The 14,691-nt window shown below is 41.7% G+C and overlaps 1 long non-coding RNA gene across 2 annotated transcripts; it reads left to right on the top strand.

Moving 5' to 3' along the window:
• Positions 1–10,684: 10,684 nt before the first annotated feature.
• Positions 10,685–14,112, top strand: LOC127531046 (uncharacterized). Of its 2 annotated transcripts, XR_007937906.1 has the most exons (4): positions 10,685–13,334; positions 13,447–13,548; positions 13,633–13,743; positions 13,827–14,112. It is a non-coding gene; the product is annotated as an uncharacterized LOC127531046 (long non-coding RNA). The 2 variants fall into 2 exon arrangements; XR_007937905.1 differs by having other exon boundaries at positions 10,691–13,548.
• Positions 14,113–14,691: the final 579 nt, after the last annotated feature.

Below are 14,691 nucleotides of genomic sequence, written 5' to 3'. Positions count from 1 at the left end.
TTCATGACGATCTAAGCTGTCCATCGGCGTATACTGCTTGTGTGATCGCGTTTGCGGCCGCCGGCCGCCGGACATTCTTGAAATTCCTATGCAAATTGGTAAGTGTACCAACGGCTTATGGTTAGGTTATGGTTAGGGTTAGGGTTAGGGTTATGTTTAGGAATGATGTCATGCAAAATATAGCGTTGGATTCGCCACGGTTTTACATTAAAAATATAATATACACATTCTTTTGAAATACGTTCTGAGTGGCACGAAAAGTCCGCCGTTTAAAATACATTGGTGCGCATTTCGTGGTGAGCGGCACGAAAAACATGACGAAATCGTGTTGGTGCGCACGAAACCGAAACTAAAACTTACGTGACAGTTTCACGAATCCATAATGAGAGTGGCGACAACTGGGGATTTGAAGCCATTTTGTTTCCATTCACTCAATATGGGACGCGCAGCGCGAGGTGGACATTCACGAAAACTATGGATTGTTTATTGATTTTAAGACACGTTTTGGACAAAATAATTTACTGGCTTGTATTGTCTGGATGTCCAAGGTTGGATTATGGCCGTTTTTAGTTGAATATTTTCATCTGTGACTAGTTTTGAGCCTTCAAAGGTGAGTTGTGCTGTTTACGTTATTTGCTGTTTGTTGGACAAATGTGTTTATATTACCCGCTGTGGTAATCACATCTGAAAGTGGTTTATACCGGCGGATTCATGAGAATCTAAGCTTTCCATGGGTGTATAATGTTTCTATCATCGAGTTTGCAGCTTCGGTAAATTTAGTAAAATACGTTTTCCCGTCCACCTGTACGCTGCTGCAGCTGTAAGCATATGGCTAACAGCCCAGAAACAGGTGAAGACGGAGCCTGTTCGGGTCATATGAGGCTGATAAGTGACTGCAGGTTGGACGGAAAACAGAAAATAGGAAACAGAAAACTGTCAGCTGTTTGTTGAATTCGAAATCATGTGAATGAACAGGGAGGCTGTTGTCGAAGCTCAGATGGGCCGCTGAAGTTTAACGGGTTACCCCGTTAAATTTCAGCGGCCCGTATTTCATGCATCTCCATGCATGAAAATGGTCAAAGTCAAAATAACCACAACTGCCTAAAATCACATCAAACTTTTCTATCTGTCATTCACCCATACATCATAACATGAAAGTACATATATGGGACTAACCTGGTACAAAAATCATGATGAAGTCGGTTTCCATCCCACTCTCCGGACTTTATTTTCCCACAGTTTCATTCTTTCACTACTCCTGGGAAATCTAAACGTGTAATCCCTTCTCGGATCGATTTGTGTACCCAAAGGCACAACAGCCCGTCATTTTTCAGGTATTTATGAAGCCAAAGTCCGAGAATTACTCTCTGCGTTGTAAACAACGTTAACAGGCATAACCGGCGTTCATAAATAGGAAACAAAATGGCTCCTATAGATCACGTGACCAAAATTTTTTGGACCCGTCATGTCGCCACTCTCATTATATAGGCACTCTAAGACACAGTGAATTCGGGGGCCCCCTAGTGGCGGCGGGGCCCTAAGCAGCCGCTTAATTCACATATAGGGAAAGCCGGCCCTGGTGAGGAAGGCAAAAAGACTTATGAGGTGGGTTTTCAGAGAAAGCACTATATGGACTGTTATTACTGCACCTCAGATTATTATGGTTTTAGTGCGCTGTACAATACTGGCCATCTTCCTTTTTAGGTGGAAGATTCAGTAACTTGTTTTATTGCTCCCGCTCAGTCACTTGGTGTAAATGTTTTTACCGCCCTTCCGTTGTTGTGCTGCCTTTTTCCACCTGCTATACTGCACCATAAAGCTGCCCAGTGGATGTAAACTACTCCTCCAGCAGAGATATTATTAAACAATATGAGCAGAGATTCCGTTTCCTTCACGAGAGAAAGAAAAAAAAAAACATTTTAGAGGTTTCATACCAGTCTATAAATGATAGCATGAAGCCTAATGTTTCTCAGTCAGCTATTTAAACGCATTTAGTTTGTGCTGGTATGGAAGCCCATTGCTGCCCAAAAAAGAAAAGAAAATTGTTGCATTTTTGGACATCTTTTGTCAAGTTGACATTCTATACTCAAGTCTGCAGATACATATGATGTAAGTGCAAATGTTTACAACTTCCTTTTTAAACCTGTGATATTGTCTGCTCTCTTTGCAACTGATGTGTTTGGTATCATTATGCCAAGCTCTGAAAACGCTCTCTAAGGCTTTCAGAAAAATGTTGCAGATGCCTTTGAGTCTGACAAGAAATTTTGAAAAGAGAAGTTAGAAAGATTTTAAATGACTGTAAAATTGTCTGGGACTTGGTGTTCCTAGAAAATTTAACCCAAGAATAAAATGTTTGAAGAGAAGTTTTTAGGAACTTCAGATTTCATCACATAATCTGAAGGTAGCTCAGCAGCTGTTGGTGTCAAAGTTCTGCATCTACAATCACAGAAAGTTTGCACAAATTTGACCTGTATGGGATCTGTGTCACGAAAAAGCCTTTACAGTCCAAAAGAACATCAGAGCAAAACTACAGTTTGTCAATGAGCATGCAGGCAAAGAGCAGACCACTGGGAATAATGTGTTCTGAACAAATGTATCAAAGATGCATCTGTTTTGTCACATACTGGTCGACATGTTTGTCCACTGGTACAATGTTTGTTGCAAACTGAAGGCAACTTTTCAGGAGCAGAACATCAAACCAACTGCAATGCAAATCACTGTAGTGGAAATGTTATGGTTTGGAGTAACTTCACTGCTTCAGGGACTGAACAGCTTGCAGTCATTGATTTAAATATGAATTCTGCATCATATCAAAGAGTGCTTGAAGATAATAGGAGGCCATCTGTCTAGACGTTAAATTTGAGCCGGAAATGGACTATTCAACTCGGTAATGAGACAACAAATATGCTGTCCAGTTTCTCAGAAAGAAGAAATGATATTTGAAAGAGGCAGTGTTCTTGTGTTGCAAATATATGGGCCATACGTGGCCATTGAGCAGGCCGAGGGGGATCTGGCATGGTATTTTATCTATAGAGCACCTCCTCTTTTTTGCATTCTTTATACGGGATGGAAATAAAGTAATGTTTGTGTCACAGTACCAGTTGTATTTTTGTTATTGAGTTTGTATTTTATAGTTGCATGGTTTTGTTTGCAGTGGTCATTTTGTTATGTTTCTACTTTGTAGTTGCATGGGTTTATTTTGAGTGTGCATGTTTACTGGGTGGAGTGATCTTTCTTTTTTTGTGTGAGTTGTAATTAGTGAATACAGCTGGCACTGATTAGTGGAGACTGCCATTGACAGGGCTTAAAGTGAGAAAAAATCCTGAGCCTGAACTTCTAAGATCCAATTTATAGTGTCAATAAACGTATTTAAGCGTATTTTAAAACTCACTAAAACACAATATATACGAGATTCTATTAATTCAGAGCAAATATGAGGTCATCTGGTGGAAATAATGCCCATCATGATCCCACTGTTTTATTGTTGCTCAAATGTAAAACCTTACTCGGCCAAAACCTAAGGCATTTTAGAAAGTGCCCCAAGTCTGATTTTTTTTTGTGTTGATGTTTCAATACCACATCACTATAATTGCAAAGATTTATTTCAGTGTAAAGGGGAAAAAATCATGAAAATCAAGTACATGTATTATTAATAACTTTTAATATTTTTTTTATCTCTTCAGTAGATTTAACAAGAACTCAAAACAACACCAACCACAACAAAACTGCTACAAAACTAACTGAATTTAAATGTTTCTATTTTTTATCTATATTTTGGGAAGAAAAAACGGTGAAAAGCAGGCTAAGAACATTCTTATTTAACTATCTATCCATTATTCATTTCACACAACCCATACGTTCGTTCTATTTTTACTAATAATATTTGCTTAAGATTGGAGATTTTTTGTTTGTGGCTAGACATCATTCAGATGCATAAGGTCACAAAATCTGCTGAGAGCTATTTAACTCATTGTTACAAACATCCTATATGTCCTCAAATAAAAAAGGTTAATATCACCTAAGTTACATTCAGTTTGTGCATATTTAACTAAACAGATGTTCTGAGTAGAATAATGGGACAAATCCGTATGGCTTGATCTTTGATTTTTTTTTCCCTTTCAAAATAAAATCCAGCAAACTAAATAGCTGTTTCCTTTTTTCCTTTTGCCAAAACACATAGAAAATGTTTAAAGATTAAGAAATCAAACAAAATCAACACCTTCTGTTTTTGTTACTTTTTTTTAAAGGTAGTGTCTACAGATACGGACCCGTACCCGTAGGCTGTGGCCAACGGATACGGCACTTTACGACATTTGGGGGTTGAAATCAGCACTACTATTAAAAATAGCAAAACTTTTTATTCACGTGACCCTGTTCTAATAAAGCACAAACAGCAAACAAAACAAATGGCGGAACTAACAGCCAGCAAACTACAAGTATTTTTTTACCCTCAAAAGTAGCGACAGACTATTACATATTAACAACCTGAACAAAACCCTGACGTATTTTCTACGTCTGTCAACACAGACCCTTTCACAGTCACTTTAATGTTAGCGGACTCTGTTGAATGGCTAATTTACATAACCACAAACAAATCTCACAATATCACAGTAAATCGAGTTTGTGTTTTTTTTTTAATTCATGCCGAATTAAAGAGCTGCTCCTCACCATTCACGAGTGTTTGTTTCATATTCGACATCCTTAATTTTATCTTGTAAATTAGTGTCCGAAATTAAATGGGAACACTTGCAATGGAGTTCGTCAGCCGCTTCCACCACTGAACGCAGTAAACTAATTAATAGGATCTGGACTTCAAACAATTTAGACACGGTGTCTAAAAGCGTAAAAACTACATTGTCTAAAGTGTGAGAGGAGACGGTGTACAGTATTTTTGGTTAAATTATACAATGTTCGCCGTCAAAGTCATTCATATAAACTGCCTGTAATGTGCAGCAAATAGTAGTTAACCGGCGCCAGCTCTTCAGTGACCTTAACGGGTCCGTACCTCTAGTACAGATGCTACGGGTACGGTCCGTACCTGTAGCATCAACCTTTTTTAAATTCAATACCTAAGCCCGTTTGTTTTTATTTTGTGGCGAAACCATGGGGACTGTGGGGCGTGCACGCGCATCGCCACTGACGCACTTACGCCAATGGCTCAGGGATCGCGGCAGCGGCTGCTCTCTTTGTTAATCAGCAGAGACACATCCTCTCTCCTCTGTCACACAAAGTCTGCGCAAACTTTAGTATCTGCGTCTTTGGGCGAAACACAAGCTCCAACGCTATTGACCAGTGATCAGCTGCTCCATTCTTCACCGCACCACTCACAGATTGGAGCTCCGTGCGCTCTGGAGAGACCAGGCAGCCACAGGGCTGGGACACGTGGAATGGGTCTACAGTCCAAGCAGAAATAAAATAAATAATATGCAATATATATCAATGTGTTTCCATTAAGTCCCTTTAAATATAATTACAAAAAACACCAACAAATATTGCAAATTTGGATTTTGTTTGTGGGATACTGTTATTTCTTATCAGTGGCTCAGCAGCACTGACGATGCCGAACCAAGAGGGCGCAGCATATCGCGCGCCCAGCAGTCGATGCGCACTGGCAGTTAGAAAACTGTAATTAGATAAAAGTTCTATCAGAAAGTCGCATGCCTGGACAGAAGGTGTATATTTTTTAATGTAGGATTTGGAGTTTGATTGATTAAAGCGGAGCAACTGAATGCACAATGACGCACATGCTTGGAGCCTTCGGGATGGAGATGGATGAACTTTTTTAAATGATACACTTCCATGCGCCGGAAATCCGGCGCGGCGCCGGAAAACTTTAAGCCCTGCATTGATTGGACAGAGCTACCTGAGCTGATGAAGAAAAGAGGGACACGTGCAAGAAAGGAGCACATGGGGGGAAGAGAAAGCAGAGGAGTAACAGAGCAGCCGCGAGGAGAACTGGGGACAGACGGGGACAAAGTGGAGCGACACGAGAGTGGACCAAGCCAAAGAAACTCCGTGCCACACGCAGTAAGCAGCGCCGGTTCGAGGGGAGAGGACGGAGGCGGACTGAGTCGGGTTGTGGCTGCACGGAGGCAGGAACTGAGGGCTGAAGTGAGCGACGGACGCCGAGGAGGATTGATACAACGCAGATTCCCAGATAAGTGAAGGGACGCGAGCCATCCTACCCAGCAGTGTGTGTGTGGTTGGTTGTTTTTATGGTGTGCTGAAAATTGAGTGACGCTCCCTCTTCCACAGCGCTGCATCACGTCGGACCAGCCGTGAGGAGGACTCGGAGGTACGGAGGCCAAGAAGGAAGTGTGCTGCTCGTCACTCATCGACCTGTGTCGCCTGTCCCCCAGAGAAGATTCCCTTAAAAGGACTATTGCACTGGCCGAGATAAGCATAGCCTCAAAAAGACCAGTGTGCTCTGTTTTATTGGTCTGATGCCCCCCAACGGGACTGTTTTTAATAGATCTTAGTAGGATTTTAGTCTATTCCTTTTAAAAAAGTTGTTTTATCTTGTGGTGTTATTTTTAAATTTAGGAAATAAATTTCCTTCATTGCTCACTGCATTTGTGGATTTTTTTTTAATTTTTTTTTTAACAGTGGAAATCAAGTCTTTTGACTGCTGGTAAAAAGTTACTTGAATCTGTGCAGTCCGTGTGACATTCGTTTAGCATGTCAAAGGTCTATAGGTGTAAAGCAGGAAGCCCTCCACAATAAGGATGTGAATTTCCTCCTCATTCTTGTGGTCAGACTTTGGGACAATCTCTGTGTCTAGGGTGTTCATACCATGAGACTTCTCAAACTGGGGACTGCAGAGTGGCGTGGTGGCAAGCGCTTTCACCTTGCAGCTAGAAGATCCCTGGTTTGCGTGGGTTTTCTCTGGGCACTCCAGCTTCCTCCTACAGTACAAAAATTAGGATAATTGGTTATTCTAAATTGCCCATAGGTGTGAGTGTGATTGTTTGTATATGTGGCCCACTGGCCCTGCAACGGACTGGTGACCTGTCCAGGGTGTCTCCCTGCCTTTGCCCCAAGTCAGCTGGGATAGACTCCAGCCTGCCCACGACTGTAATGAGGATTAAGCAGTGTTTAGACAGTGAATGGACAGCCCGGTCTCACGGGGATTTGTGAAACTGTCACGTCAGTTTTTGTTTCGGTTTCGTGCGCACCAACACGATGTCGTCATGTTTTTCGTGCCGCTCACCACGAGCGAAACCCGCTGTGGTAATCACATCTGAAAGTGGTTTATACCGGCGGATTCATGGCGATCTAAGCTGTCCATCGGCGTTTGCGGCCGCCGCTGCAGCCGCCGCTGCGGCCGCCGCTGCAGCCGCCGGACATTCTTTAAATTCCTATGCAAATTCGGCGGATTCATGATGATTTAAGCTGTCCATCGGCGTTTGCGGCCGCGGCCGCTGCTGTGGCCGGATGTCTGGCGGCCGCAATGGCGGCCGCGGTGGCGGCCGCAAACGCCGATGGACAGCTTAAATCATCGTGAATCCGCCGAATTTGCATAGGAATTGAAAGAATGTCTGGCGGCTGCAGCGGCGGCCGCAGCGGCGGCCGCATACGCCAATGGACAGCTTAGATCGTCATGAATCCGCCGGTATGAACCACTTTCAGATGTGATTACCACAGCGGGTTTCGCTTGTGGTGAGCTGCACGAAAAACATGAGGACATCGTGTTGGTGCGCACGAAACCGAAACAAAAACTGACGTGACAGTTTCACGAATCCCCATGAGACCGTGTTGGAATGGAAGGATGGATTCTCAAACTTTACCGGGTTCTCCAGCCATGCATCGATCATACTCATCATGGCATACATGTCCAGAGCAGTAAGGACTCAAAGAAATCATCCTGATGAAGCACACAGCAGTTGTTTAGGTTCTTGATCAGTCGGTTGGGGTGAGGGTGGTTTTCCCTCCATTGGTTATGCTGCTGATGCCGATAATGTACTTCATGTTCTCGGATTGGTCAAAGCTCGCAGAAGGTCAAAACATCAATAAAAACCAGGTCAGGAGTGATCGGACGTGGAAAAAAGCTGAAAACGAGAAGTCTGCAGCTGGGAATGTCAACTACTTGAATTCTCCATGGTACTTGAGTTTAGTGAGTAAGGTAAGAGCAGAAGAGGAGCTGCCACTCGGATGCGGTTCTTCCACCGAGAGATCTCATTTAGCTGTCGCTGCTACACGCACTCTCAAACTGTCTTCCAGCTGAAGGATTTATTTATGGAGGGATGGTCAAAAACTTCAACAGGGAAAAATCACACTTAAGTTCACACTTAAGTTCAAGAAGTTATTTCCGCAAAAGGGGAAATACTAGCTTGCCAGAGGCACTTACTTATTCCACAAAATAATATATCTATTGATATTTTTGTTGAATTAATGATTGAAAAAGTAGATTTTCTTGTTTTGTTGTTCAAGTATATCATCTTTAGCTTTAGACACTGTTTCAAAGTGGTTCAAATGTTCACTTGGTCAACTATGTCATAAAACTTCACATTTTTGTCTAGTGATTAAAATGAAATCAAAATCAGGTAAATGCATGTAGTTGCTTTATTTAGAGTTAATTCTGATTAACTCTAAATAAAGCAACTACATGTATTTCCCAAAATATTAAACTTTGATTCAGTCAAAATTTAAATGACTTTCCATTATTGTCCTTACATTTCTCATTTTGCACATGTATTTTTCTTTCTGGCAGCAAACTTCCACAGTCTTGCAATTAGTCCTGGCGAAGTATGTATTAAAGCACATTTTAAGAGATCTACTCTCTAACTTTTATGTAATGTGACAAAGACCTGTGATTTGAGGTGATATGCCTTATATCTGTGCAGTATCGTGTTTTTTCAAGGTTGTTCAGCTGGAATAACTTGATTACCGTCACAACGATTTTTGCATTCACAGCGAGCCAAGTTGAATTAGAGCTCCTATTGATTGATTTCCTCTCAGTGAAAACCCAAGGTAACTGTGTTTATAATCATAAATTGAAATTAATGTAACTTGCCTGTGTTTCACTTCGCTTTTAAATTGAGTGAAATTAATGTGTGAACTTTGAAACATCGAGACATCACCGAGACGAAATTGATCTCATATTTTCTCGTTCACCATGAAGCCGAGAGGCATTAATCTTTGTGTTTTATATTTACTGGGTGAAAAGCAAGAAGTCCTTGATTTGAATGGCAATTAAACTGCCGCTAGAGCTGTTGTTCAACCAGGTTTGGATTCACTTTCCCTCTGTTCCATGTATCCACTCACAGCTGCTGATTAGAAATAAAGTAAAAAAGTGACGGTGCAGAAGAAACATGAGAGAACTGATCAGCATTTTATACCGAGTGAACCGCTCTCGCTTGCTCCTCCTGTTGATTTATCATGTGTTGCCAGGCCTAGTTTGTGTGGTGTGTAGGGAGGTAACTAGAGCGATGGAGGCTGAGGGTGAACGGGGCAACTAGTTCATCATGTTAGCCTAGTTAGATGAAAGCAGAAAAGAAAGAGATGCTCATTAAATCCTTCCATCCCCTCTGCCCATGCTACTCCACATTTCCCCATTTTCCTCTCCAGTTCCTTCCTCTACCCTCTTACTCAGTGTCACAGTTTTGCGTCATGCTTGGCGAGAAAAACACAAGCTGTTGCGCAAGAGAGTCAGGTAATTATATGCTGCCTGCTGCTCATTTCATCCTCTAAATTGGAATCACTGTCAGCAGTGGTGAAAGGTAGACTATGTCATCATTGATGTTGGTGTGATCATTATTGGCTTTGGCACTTGTTGAACCAAACTGCCACAGACTGGTGCTTGGGTCATGTCACAGAAGTTAAGGTGAAGGATAATGGAGTGTAGAACTAGTGTGGATAAATATAGTCTGCTTTTGTCGTGTGTGACAGCTTTAGTGCCCTCTTTGTGTTGTCATATTACCATTTTTGCTGACTCTTTCCCCTTTGAAGAAGAAAGTTCCTCCCTGAGGCTTTTACCTGATCAAGAAAAACTAAAGAGCAATCAGCTAAAGCAGCGTGTTTGTTCGTGCAGAAAGCAGAGTTGAGCTGAAGTTGTAGCTTCACACACAATGAGACACACACACACACTCAAAAACTCAAGTATCCATGCCTGTCTTCATGTCCGAGCCCTTGACATTTCCCTGACATTTGATGACATTTGTCGACACATGTAAACTGCAGGGTTTGAGAGTTTATCAAACAGGGCAGGAGAATAGTGATGGGCAAATGTCATCGGGTTCCAGCCATCTGTTATTATGGCGCCAGCACTGAGATGAACTGTACTGAGGGACAATGTGACACTGGTCACTTCTGCTGGGCCATGGCTTCGAGTCAGGGTTTCTGGCTTCGTAGACACAATAAACTTTCCGAGATCTCAGCACTTAACTTGATGAGAAAAATAATATACACAGTAAAGATACTGTCAACTGTGGCCATAATATTTTTAGAAAGTAAAACACAAGCTGTAATTGTCCAAAACTGGCCTATACTGTTCATTATATGTGCCCTCGCAATGTGCTTTGTCTCAAACAGAAGCACACAAAGTTATGTAAAGCAATTCAACTTTTTCCACATTTCAGCAACATTACGGTGTAAAAATATCACAGAAAGCAAAGGACATGGCTTTCTCCTTCATTTTGCTCTACATTTTTACTTGTAAAAATGAAATATGAAATAAAATGTGTACAAAAGCACAGAAATCTTTTTTGTAAGACTGCAACAGGACAGGTTCATTAGACTCACCAGGGGTCCGCTTCACAAAGCAGGTTTAGTGAAAACCATAGGCGTTTCTAGCCCATTTTTGGGGGGTGCTTGAGCATCCCCAAATTGAATCCCAGCACCCGTAAAGATTGAGAGATTTTTTGTATTGCATATCCTTGTTTTTTTTTTTTTTTTAACAAACCAGAAAAGTGTAAAAATCATACAGCACTTGGTTGATACGTAATGTTTTAACAACAAAAATACAGCACTCCTCTCCCCCTATCTTGCCTCAAAAATGGTTTGATCCCGTCCAACTTTCCCAACTCGGGTTCTGAGCCTTTACGCTTTACCTGCAGAGCTAAGCGCTGCCTCCCACAGAAAGACATGTTTCGTAGCAGTGCAAGTACCTGGTTTAAATCAGGACACGTGGCACAATTCTTAACTTCTACCACTCAATACCAACACATTATTATCATTACAAGTCCTCGTTTTTGCTGCATTTAATCACAGGTTACTGTTTATGTTGTTAGGTAGGAGTTAGCTGACGTTTTTTCTAGCTAGCAAACGTTATAGGTGGTCAGTGTCTGTTTGAACTGGACAGAGAAGCTAGCTGTTGTGTCAGTGCATGTGTTAATATTAAAGCAAAGGTGCTACTGACTAGCTAACTGACTGGATGCCCATTAATATTATAACTCCTATTGTGTGTGTGTGTGTGGACAGACAGACAGACAGACAGCCTCATCATGGACATAAGACTGTTTCTTAAAAAAAAGAGCCAGGAGCAGGTAAGAGTGTAAGATGAAATGGCTTATCTACCATGAGTAATGTTGTAAGTTGAATCAATGTATCAGTGTTTATATCTCTTATTAGATATAAAATGCATTGCTTGGTTATTTGCTTTTAGGCTGACAGCACAAAGAGAGAGAGAGAGAGGACGTTATTTATTTGTATTCTTATTGGTATTTTTTCATATTTATGTAATTTCTCATCGAGTTGAATACAATCTACTTGTGTATGATTGTCAGTCCAAAGAGGGAGAGACGAAAAAGGGGAAGGAGAAGAGAGAGTGCAAGGTCAGGAAGAACCAGGTAAGAACACAAACAGAGAATAGAGGCAACAGCACCTGTTAAGATGACAAAGAAGAACATTCCATTCACAATATAATTTTACATATATGTCATGGAAGTTATGTGTTCTCCCCACATTAAATGCTTTTCAGAAGCACACTTAACAGGTATCAGTGGACTTCAATTTAAACAGGACGTCTTCATTACATTTTCCTAATTATCTGTATGCTTTAATATTTGCTTAATTTCACTATACAAGGAAGAGAAGAACAGGGAGAGACTCGAGAAGATGAGAGAGAGCAGACCAGGGAAAGAGATGCTGTGCATCGCATTTCAAATAAAAGTCAAAAATAAAGTCCAAGGTCCATATTTGGTGTTTTTGGTACTCAGTATAGGGGGCTGGTTTACTCCAGAAACATACATGCTATTTATGTGTATGTTAAGGAGCTGCTGCATCTAAATTAGTCACTTTTCCAAGAAATTAGGGTTGTGATAGGTTTCTTTTAAGATTCCAGAGCATTCCTCCTTTGCTGTGACTCAGCATTTAAATATCCTTTATCAGATTGGATGGTTTAGTCACAGACTTTTTCTAAAAGTGTTATGCTTTTCTTTAACAAATGTGGGAATGAAATTGCGTTAAAATGTACAAAACAGTGAAATTTATCTTCCCTGGCCAGGCACCTCTGGGTGTTCAGCACCCCTAAACATTTGATCCTAGAATCACCCCTGGTGAAAACTCGAAGTCTGTTAACCTTGAAATGAGGGAAAGTCAGAGTTTTCCATTTCACAAAGGTAGGTAACTCAAACCAGAGAAAGAAGGGTAACTCTAGCCTGTTTCACAGAGAAAGGTAATTTAAGCTCTCGGTCAGTTACCGTAGTAACAGACTCTATGAACCTAACCTGGTTGGGACCAGGTTTTTCTCAGTAAACCTTGAGTTTCTCTCTCTCTCCACCCTCTTTCAGCAACACACACTATCTGATTTCCTCATTCATTCATTCAGTCAGCTGGTAAGCTTTGGCATAGCCTAGTTCTGCAGTCTGTTAAAATGGCATGTCCTTTCATGAACGATCCAATGGATGAAGGAGTAGCATTACTGCGCAGAGAATTAAATATTTGTCAGGAGATTGTTATCAGACCGAGCATAAGTGTTCTCACATTTCTGGACAATTAATCTTTTTGAGCGGGGCCGTTTCACATCACAGTCCAACCACAGTCATGCTGTCACATCTCAGCAGATATTGTGTGTTGCGCTGCAGTTCTTTGCAAATAGAAATTTTTTTATATAATGTCAGAGATGCAGAGCACTTAAGTAAGGCAACTGTATGCAGGGCAGTCAGAAAAGTGTGCCTTGCCCGGAAACGGTTTCTACCCGTCTTTGTGTTTCTTAAAATGTTTTTACTTATTTATTTTATTTTACTCTGTTAAGCGCCTTGTGCTACTTTTGGCTGTTGGAAAGCGCTTTATAAATAAAATTTGATTGATTGATTGATTGATTGATTGATTTGTGGTTTTCCCTGGACATAAACTTGTCACCTGAGCCATCAAGGAGGAGTTCCACAGGATTGCAGGTGAATGATGTAGAGATCTGTTAAATGAATTTTAATTCATATTCTGTTAATGACATTGTGCTGCAACCTCAGACTGGGATTAGTAATTTTAATTTCTTTTTGGATTTCCCAGTGTGATTGGCTGCATAGATGGCCCACACATCCCCATCACAGCTCCCTATAATAAAGAACATGATTACGTGAATAAGAAGTCCATTAATGCATTAATGTGCAGGTAGGCTACAGTTAGATTGACCACGGTTTCAAAATGTTAAAGACTGCATCATAATTCAACATCTGTCATTCTCTGCACTGTCAGGATCATATGTGATGCTGCATACATCATTTTTGATGTGGAGACATTAGCCTGGGTCTGTTCATGACTCAAGGATTTATGGAGAGTCCAACCTGAGCAACAGACTGCAACATGGTAAGCAGCCTGAAGATTTTAACAATATAATTCACTTGTCTCCCTCCTTTAAAATACTCTAATGTATCCACTATATATTACAGGAGAGTTTGATAGCCTTCTGCTGGGTGAAAGGGATTACCCATGCCAACCTAGGCTGATCACCTCACCCTGACCCTGAACCAGGCCCCCAACAGAACTTCAACCGGGCTCACTGCAGGACGAGAGCCCGGTGGAGATGACCATAGGCCTGCTAAAAACGCCCGTTTCTAGGACCGACGTCGCTTCAGGGTGACCCCTGAGAGGGCCTGTGATCCCCCTATAGGGACCTTGTAACTGTAAGTTACATGGTCTGTTGGGCCAAAAGAATTGTCATATATATACACATACATACACACACATATATATACACATGTGGGGGGGGGGGGGGGGCTGCACAGTGGCGTAGTGTTTAGCAAGAAGATCCCCGATCTTCCGAGTTTGCATGTTCTCCCTGTGCATGTGTGGGTTTTTCTCCGGGCACTCTGGCTTCCTCCCACAGTCCAAAAATATGCTGAGGTTAATTGGTTACTCTAAATTGCCCGTAGGTGTGAATGCGAGTGTGATTGTGTGTCTGTATATGTAGCCCTGTGACAGACTGGCGACCTGTCCAGGGTGTCCCCTGCCTTCGCCCAAGTCAGCTGAGATGGGCTCTAGCACCCCCCGCGACCCTAGTGAGGATAAAGCAGTGTATAGAGGATGGATGGATGGACATCTGGGGGGATGGGATCTTTCTGCATGGAGTTTGCATGTTCTCCCTGTGTGTGTATATGTAGCCCGTTTTTGTGTCGGTCTTTTTTTTCTTTTACTGTGGTGTAGTGATATTTACACGGGCGGACTAGGATTTGCAGTGCGTGCAGCGGTTTTTGGTCACGTGGACCAATAGGAGCCAAGTTGTGGTATCACGTCAAAACAACATGGCGTCGACTG

Source organism: Acanthochromis polyacanthus, chromosome 19, assembly GCF_021347895.1.
Source record: "Acanthochromis polyacanthus isolate Apoly-LR-REF ecotype Palm Island chromosome 19, KAUST_Apoly_ChrSc, whole genome shotgun sequence".
NCBI classification, from domain to species: domain Eukaryota; kingdom Metazoa; phylum Chordata; class Actinopteri; family Pomacentridae; genus Acanthochromis; species Acanthochromis polyacanthus.
This window is presented reverse-complemented; position numbering and strand designations above follow the sequence as displayed.